The sequence below is a fragment of the Cannabis sativa genome, chromosome 4, assembly GCF_029168945.1.
Source record: "Cannabis sativa cultivar Pink pepper isolate KNU-18-1 chromosome 4, ASM2916894v1, whole genome shotgun sequence".
Lineage (NCBI taxonomy): Eukaryota > Viridiplantae > Streptophyta > Magnoliopsida > Rosales > Cannabaceae > Cannabis > Cannabis sativa.
The window spans coordinates 57,709,106-57,718,316 of NC_083604.1; the positions used below are offsets into that span (position 1 = coordinate 57,709,106).

Below are 9,211 nucleotides of genomic sequence, written 5' to 3' on the forward strand. Positions count from 1 at the left end.
CGTGACGGCATCCTTTGCGGTCTGCTCATTTATTACAGATTATTCAGCCTCCTCAACAATTAAGGCTAGCTCTATCACTTTCTTGTACAAAGTGTCATATGAAGTGGTAACCTTCAAATCCCGACTGATTGTGGCATTAAGTCCTCTATTCGTCCACTGCTTGGCCTTAATTATATCAATACCTCCTAGAAAAGTCGGAGGTTTCAGCTTCACGAACCGCTCAAACACCGAATCTCAATGCGGCATAACAAACCCCTGGTTACCCACCACTGGCACAGGTGCCGGTGGTAACACTTGATCAACAGGGGCAGCCGGTTGCCTTAATCGTCGCAACTCTTCTTCTTGACGAAGTATGACACTTCGCATTTCTTGAAACATCTGCTGCCTTTCAGCAGGAGGATTAGCATTGCCAACCTCCGCATTATTTCCCCGAATTCCGCGGAGGTGGGGGCAGTGCGGTGAATTGGTTTGGTCTACACCAAGCTCTACTAACTCGCCCTGTGGTCTAGATGATTAAAGAGGGTCCACTACTAGTACCCGTGTAATCAACAACCCCAGCGAATTAAGCACCAATACCACACTTACGCACTTAATGCCTTAAACCCTAACTCATCTATTTACCTCATACATATTTACATAAACAATTAGCATTTATAGCATGGCATCACATAACACATACATACTCTTGATGCTTGCATACTGCCTAAAATGGAAAGCAATAAACAGATGATCACACATACAGTCAAGTATTTACTCTCAATACTTACTGCACCATGAGTCGAGCTTATCTCTGACGATGAATGTACATGTTCGGCCGGTCTACAGGAAGTTTAAAAACCTTGGCGCTCTGATACCAAATTGTAACGCCCTAAATAATTAGGCACGCTACCCAAAATACTTATGAAACCCTAATCCCCTAAACGAGATTACTAATCAAAATAGCGCAGAATTTAAACTTTTATATTAAATAGAAAGAAAATAAACTTGTAATATATTTAAAACTTTTAAAATAGTTGGGATCCCAAAAATATTTACAAACGCTATTACAAGTCATTTATTTCTAGCCGACCTAAACGGCAAAATAGAATTCAAAAGTTCATCACTGATAGACCCTTAACCCGCTTGGTCTGATATGGCTTGAACATGTACATTCTTCATCTTGCTCCTCAAACTCATGGTTGATCAGCCACTGACTTACCCTTTCCTGCACAGTAGAGCACCCGTGAGCCAAGCCCAGCAAGACAGTATAAAACATATCAATAATATGCTCATCATACAATATAAACAACAATGCTATTCAAATTTGTCTGTGTGACACAGACCTACATGTTACGCTCACATGCCTATTTATGTCTACGTAGCGTAGACCTACGTGTTGTGCTCACACATCTATTTATGTCTACGTGGCGTAGACCCACGTGTTGCTCTCACACGTCTATTTACAATAAGGCCTTAGATCAGTTCATCTCGATTCTTGTTACCGAGTCCAACCTGGTTATGCCTTGAGCGCATAACCCTTAGTCTCAACATATATATTTATCATATAATTATTGGTGCCACTGCACTATTTGTCTATTTGCTATAGACCTGCGTGTTACGCTCACACGCCTATGTATGTCTATGTAGCATAGACCTACGTGTTGCTCCCACACGTCTATATATGTCTATGTAGCATAGACCTACGTGTTACGCTCACACGTCTATTTACAATAAGGCCTTAGTAAGGTTTATCTCGATTATAATTACCGAGTCTAACCTGGTTATGCCTTGCTCACATAACCCTATTCATATATATTTACGTAATCCATACATTACGTTCTTTCAGTGGTTTATCCTAGTAATATACTAGGTCTAACCAAGTTATGTCTTATGCACATAACTCTTGAAATATATGTATGTATTCAATAGATAACAAAACATACAGAATCTTAGGATAATAACCCTAAATTACATACCAAATAGTCTCTCATATAACATATCATTGCATGCTCAAAATAACACTTATAGAGATTAATAACCCTAATTCATGCTTTCACTTGATTAGCAATATTATTGCAAATCATGACTTTCTTACCTTCACATAACTTCTTGGGTAATAACCCTAGACCGCATTACTATCAAACTCAAGGTACTAATTTACCGAGTCTAACTTAATTATGCCTTGTGCGCATAATTCTTTATTACAATATATTTAGCATGGCATAGCATTTACACATTAATAATTACTAGGGTAATAACCCTAGGCCATTAAACCGCTCACTTTAGGGTAATAACCCTCATCTCGGTTTCTAATTATCACCAATATAATATTCAATATAAGCACCACCGTGCATATCTCTACGTGCAACTACTGTCTTACCTGTTGTCCCGCAAAGGCAGAGATTCCGAATCCCCGGGTGCTCCTGACCAGGTGCCGGTAATCCTAGTCACACAATCCGGGATTTTTTCACAAATAGGGTTAACCCCTGATTTCACATTCATAAAGTAAATTCATGGCATTTCAAATACAGATAATCACATAGAGCTCGAAAAGAGCTTTCCAACGGTATAAAGAACGTCCCAAACGGAGTCCCGAGTCAAAAGTTATGGCCGAAACAAAATTCAGCATTTCCCGATGAACTCCAACCGGAATTCCGGATGAACCAACCGGAATTCCGGTTGTCTGGGCAGAGAACACGAAATTCCTCAATCTTTAAACCCCCAAAACTCACTCAAATCATCCCCAAACATTCCCAAACTTTCCAGAGCATCAATATATGTCATAATAAACATATTCCACAACTTAAACACAACAATTGCACTAAAAATCAAAAAGTGCCATTAAAGCACCAAGCTTGAGTTCCATGAACTCAAGCTTGCTTTTCACAACCAAACTCTCAATCAATCCACTTACAACGGCCTAGCAAATACTAAGGATTTAAAACACATTATCAAGCATTAAAATCCAGCAATTAATCCCTCAATTTAGATTGCATAAAAATCATAGAGTTCAAGCATGTTCATGGCAACATCAAGCTCTTGAATAAGAGCTTCATCTACAACAACCAAATATTTTCCAGCAGTAAAACAATAAATAAATGTTAGATTCAAGCATGAAAAACAACCTAGAATCATACTCTAAGCTCAATCCTACACAAATCAAGAGATTAACAAGCTTAAACATCCAATTCACTAAGCATGCAACACCAAGAATAAACAATCTCAAGCATGCTTTTATCACCATATTTCAGCCATGAATTCAACAAATAACTCATATAATTTCAGCTAGAAACTACCTCAATCTCTTGCTCAAACAAGCTTCAAGCTTCCAACACAAATCAAGCTTCCAAACCAAGCTAAAAATCAAGCTTTCTTCTCAAAAATCAAGTTTGAAGAAGAAGAGGGTTAGAGAGGATGAGAGGGTTTCGGTTGAGAGGGGAAAACCACCAGAAATTAACATTTCATTTCCTCAAAAATCACATTTTCCAAACATAGTAATTAGGGGTCAAATGACCAAAATGCCCTTAGGGCTTAAATACCCACATACACCCTCACAAGGGTAAAATAGTCATTCAATACTCAATTAATTTCAAATAAATTTCAGATTATCATTTATCAAATAAAATGCCAAATAATCAATTCAATTTACATTTCGGGCCCGAACCCGGTTCGGCCCGAAATTCCCGGTTGTGACTATACCGCGCTAACCTGTCAGAACACACCTGAAAAGACAACACAGGCATACTATATAATAATATAGTTCTATTAAGCACGTAATTAAATTAATTTCATCATTTTACCCTTCTCGGGTCATAATTACCAAAATGCCCCTGGCTAACCAATGGGGTCTTTAATATATTAAAATTCATATAAAATCACATATATTGAACTATATAATAATATAATTCCTCCATTATACATAATCATCTAGTTAGGGTTTTCCTAATCCATTTCTTAATTCCGGGTATTACAACAAGCCACTCCCGGAAGCTAGTATAGCGTAAAGGCCCTCCGGGATGTGTCAGGTCTCTCCCGAGAAATCAAGTCGCATTTAATGCTGCATGGGAGGAAGCGTGTTGGGACTGTAACACGCAATAAAGTCTGACGGCACAACCCCCAAACAAGAAGAAGCTACAGTAATGATCATTTAAGTCTAGCGACGGCTATTCTGCGAAGAGTCACGTCAATCATAAGACAAAAAGGACATTCTCCATAAAAGCCCTACAGCACCTAGGGATTTGACCATGCATCACCCATGGTATATTCATCGGAAATGCCCAACTTTATGGATACTTACAGACACATGTGTAAGAACAATTCTAGGGATTATCCCACCAAAACACTATAAATACCCCCTCAAAGCTCATTTAATGGGGTCGGGGAATCTTGGTTGCAAAAGACCAAGAAGAGAAAAAACTCACCAAGAACATTCTCTGTAATTAAGAGAAAAACATTCTCTCAAGTGTAGAATCTGTATTAAATACATCCATTAATAGCAGTGGCTCGTGGACTAAGGCTCATTAACGCCCCAACCACGTAAAAAGTCTTCATCTCACTTTCTTACAGCTCATTATTATAATTATATTTTAACAGTTGCCGAAAACCTCGGTCAACATTTTGGTGCTTTCATTGAGAGCTGAGGAAAGCTGCTTCACAACAAGCATTTAACTTCACGATAATGGTGGAGACAAGAGCTACACGTCATCCTCGCCCTCTAGAAGACGCTCAAGATCCCAATGAGGAAGATGTAGCCTCAAGGGCAGCAGAGGAGTCCGAGGAAGAAGAAGAAGGAATAGTTCCCGATGAAAACCACGAGGAACACCTCGACGAGTACGCTTATGATGATGGAAGCTACCAAGAGCTGGTGCTCCTCAGACAAAAAGCTATCGATCATGAAGCTGAGATCGAAGCTCAGAAAGTGCAAAATCAAAAAATGCATGAAGTGATGCTAGCCATGCAGAAAGCCATGGAGGCAGCTGGTATTCACGTGCATCCTAAGGCGATGGCCGCTGGACTCGACGGGGTGCCAGCAACGTCCTCGCCTAATTCCCAGCAGCAAAGGCCTAGGGAGCCTAGCCCTATAAGGCACCCTGCTGAGGAAAACCAAACAAAAAACCCTACTTCTGCCCCCGGTCGAAAGAAAAAGGCGCAGGATCCGCGTAAGGTCCGCTCAGATTTCCCTAAAGGGAAAGGTCCGCAGAGGGGCAAGCCCCAAAGAGGGAGTCTTGGCCCTCAGGATCGAGGGGACCGGAAAAGCGTTTCCGTGCACCAGGAACCAGGGGGTAGAGGAAGAGGGGGACAGAGATGTCCACCCATTGATCTGAGGAATCAAATCAATGGGAATCAAGGTGACCTCCGGGATCACCTTGACCAAAAAAGATACAGACCCGTAGTCTCCTCGCATGCGTAAACGAAGGGATTATGGCAGAGCTTGCCATACTCCGAAAAGATATTGCCCGAGTCTCCCGGAGGCAGAAGGGAGATGACTCCGACTCGGACAGTGAGGATCGGGAGCCTTGTGCTAAACATATCCTGGAGGCGGAGCTCCCTAAAAACTTCAAGATGCCCGAAATGGCGGCATATACTGGGAACTCCGACCCCAGTGATCACTTGTCACGATTCAACCGAGTCATGACAGTCATGCGGGTCAGCAACGACGCCAAATGCTTATGCTTCCCCCTCACTCTGAGCGGATCGGCAGAGGAATGGTTCAAGAAATTGGAACCAGGATCGGTGGGATGTTGGAACAAACTCCAAACCAACTTCCGAAGGCAATTTGTCGCCGCCAGGAAGGTCAACTTGGAGGTTAGTGCTTTGACCAACATCAAGCAACTACCCACCGAGACCTTGAAGAATTACATCAAGAGGTTCCGAGAGGAAGCCTCGAAGACCAAGAAGGTCGACGACGGACAACAGCTTGCGCTTCTCCAAGCAGGAATCCGCACTGGGACTCCCTTCTGGAACGAATTACAGCAAGAAGGCGCTGCTAGCCTTCAGGACTTCCAGAAGCGAGTCCAAAAATATATTAACCTCGAAGAAGCCCAGATCGTGGCTTACGGAGGCTATTATCCCACCGGGATAGCAGGATACATGCCAGGAGTGTCGCCCTCGGGTACTGTCCCGACCGCGACCCCTCCGGTAAGTGGCATACAGTTTTCTGCTACTCCCGGATACAGCCAGGGCCAAGCTTTGCCCCCGGCATCTTCCCATTACGGCAACCCGTCCGGGGTGAATGGACGGGCTCCTTCACAGGCTGCCCCGACCGCTAGCTTGACAGGCCCTACCCAGGGGTCGAGAAGCAAAAGGTCTTCCAAGGGCAGCACCCGAACGGGAGAGAAGCGCCAAAAGAAGGGGTACACACCCCAATACACCCAGTACACAGAGCTCACGGACTCTCAGGAACGCGTCTATTTTGCCACAAGGCAGAATACGCACTACCGGAGACCCCAGCCATTGTACAGAGACAGCTCCCGGAGAGATCCGAGTAAAAGGTGCGAGTACCACAACGACATTGGCCACAGCACCAATGAGTGTAAAAATCTCAAAGATGAGATTGAGAATCTGATCCGTTTGGGCCACCTCTATGAGTGGATCAAAAATAGGTTACCCCACCTTAACCCGGGGCAGGTGGCAGGGGGTATGCCTTCGGGAACACCAGGGGGTACAGCAGGAGTATTGCCTCCAGCTGCTCCCGCAGGTGACGCCCAGCATATACCCGGACTACCGCCCCGGCCTAATGGACGGGTAGCCATGATCTCCGGAGGTCCCCATATCGGAGGAAACACTCGAAAGGAGCGAAAGAGATATGCCGAGGCCGCAAGACACAGTGAGGTGTGGGAGGTCACTCAACTCCCAGCTCAAAGGCCTCGGCTAATGGACCAGCCCATAACGTTCACGGAAGAGGACGCCAAGACGGTGCGCTTTCCTCATCACGACCCGCTGGTCATAGAGACCCCCATTGCAAATAAAGTGGTGGCTAGGGTCCTGATTGACAATGGAAGTTCCGTGAACTTGCTCTTCAAAGAGGCCTTCACTGCGATAGGATTGACCGACCGGGACCTCTCTCCCAGCGGATCGCAGCTCACAGGGTTTAACGGGACAACGCTAATCCCGATGGGAAAAGTCAGACTCCCAGTTACCCTGTGCCCGGATACCCCCCAAAGCACATTCAAGTATTGCACCTTTGTGGTGGTAGACTGTCCAACAGCCTACAACGCAATCTTAGGCCGACCGGCCCTCGTCGACTTTGGTGCAATAACTTCAATCCGACACCTATGCCTAAAATTCCCTACCCAGGAAGCCGGAGTCGGAACGGTGAGGGGAAATCAAGGAGAGGCCAGGCAATGTTACAATGTTGCCACCCACTTGCCAGTGCTCATGGTCCGGGGGCCCCCTGAAATAGAGAGGGCTGAAGAAGACGAGCTGGATCCTCGCATAGGATCCGAAAGGGTCGTAGAACCAATGGAGGACGTCGAAGAAATACCAGTGTGCGACGACGACTCCACCAAAGTACTCCGGATAGGAAGAAGCCTGGATCCGGAAGAAAAAGATAAAATAATAAAAACACTGAAGGGCGCCATCGACATTTTTGCATGGCGCCAAGAAGACATGACCGGCATCAGCCCTCATGTCATCACCCATGTACTCAATGTCAACCCGGACATGCCCCCTGTACAGCAAAAGAGACGCCCGCTCGACTCGGTGAAAGCCGAGGCCTTAGAGAAAGAGGTGGATAAACTTTTGTCCAATAGCATGATCCGCGACGTATACTATCCGGAATGGCTGGCCAATCCTGGCCACAGTGCCCAAGCCAAACGGGACTTGGCGGGTTTGTATAGATTTCACAGATCTAAACAAAGCCTGCCCAAAAGACTGCTTTCCGCTGCCCAGGATCGACCAGATGGTGGACGCCACGTCCGGATTTAAACTGCTATCTTTCATGGATGCCTATGCTGGGTACAACCAAATAAAAATGCATACGGCAGACCAGGAGTGCACTAGCTTCAGGACCGATAAGGGGGTATACTGTTACCTAGTCATGCCTTTCGGACTGAAAAACGCCAGAGCAACCTATCAAAGAATGGTTAACCGGATGTTTAAAAGCCTCCTGGGACGAAACATGGAAGTATACGTAGATGACATGCTCGTCAAATCCAAAGCATGCAACAGTCATGCAAGCGACTTAGAAGAATGTTTCGAAGTCGTCCGGAGATACGGCATGAAACTCAACCCGAAAAAATGCACCTTCGGGGTCAAGTCGGGAAAATTCCTGGGCTTCATAGTCAGCCAAAGGGGGATCGAGGCGAACCCGGAGAAAATCCAAGCTCTCCTGGACATGCCATCCCCCAAAAAGCATAAGGATGTGCAAAGTTTGACCGGAAAGGTAGCCGCACTGAGCCGCTTTATCTCACGGTCCACGGACAAGTGCATACCCTTCTTCAACATACTGAAGAAATGCCAAAAGTTCGAATGGACGGATGAATGCGAGGAGGCATTCAAAAGGTTAAAAGACCACATGGCCAAACCTCCTATCCTATCAAAACCCGTCCTTGGAGAAGACTTGTTCCTTTACTTGGCCGTCTCCGAGCATGCGGTCAGTGCTGCGTTGGTCCGGGAGGAAGAAAAAATTCAGCACCCCGTATACTATGTTAGTAAACGCATGGTAGGGGCCGAGACAAGGTACCCGGTTATTGAAAAGTTAGTATTCTGCCTCCTGATGGCATCACGGAAGTTGAGACCATACTTCCAAGCCCATCCGATCAGAATTTTGACCAATCATCCACTCCGGCAAGTTCTCCAAAAGCTTGAAGCATCCGGAAGACTCCTCAAGTGGGCAATGGAGTTGAGTCAGTTCGACTTACATTACGTGCCCCGGATTTCCATAAAAGGCCAAGCCTTGGCGGACTTCATCACCGAATGTAATGAAGCCGAGGCAACAGCCAATACACCGGAGCCACCCATCCCCACTTGGAGAGTATTTGTGGATGGAGCTTCAAATGAAAACGGTTCAGGAGCCGGAGTGGCTATGATATCGCCTACTGGGTTGTGGCTCCAGGCAGCACTCCGATTCAACTTCACAGCTTCGAATAATGAAGCTGAATATGAGGCCCTGATAGCAGGGCTAAAATTGGCTAAAGTTGTAGGAGCCAAGAGGGTGGAAGTCTACAGCGATTCTCAGCTGGTAGTAAACCAAGTTTCCGGAGAATACCAAACTCGCGGCGAAAGGATGGCC

At 45.4% G+C, this 9,211-nt stretch overlaps 1 long non-coding RNA gene across 1 annotated transcript; it reads right to left on the reverse strand.

Annotated features, from left to right (window-relative positions):
• Positions 1-974: 974 nt before the first annotated feature.
• LOC133036531 (uncharacterized) lies at positions 975-3,647 on the reverse strand. The gene is made up of 3 exons (XR_009687145.1): positions 3,276-3,647; positions 2,360-2,422; positions 975-1,204 (listed from the first exon to the last, which is right to left on the reverse strand). It is a non-coding gene; the product is annotated as an uncharacterized LOC133036531 (long non-coding RNA).
• Between the last annotated feature and the right edge of the window lie 5,564 nt (positions 3,648-9,211).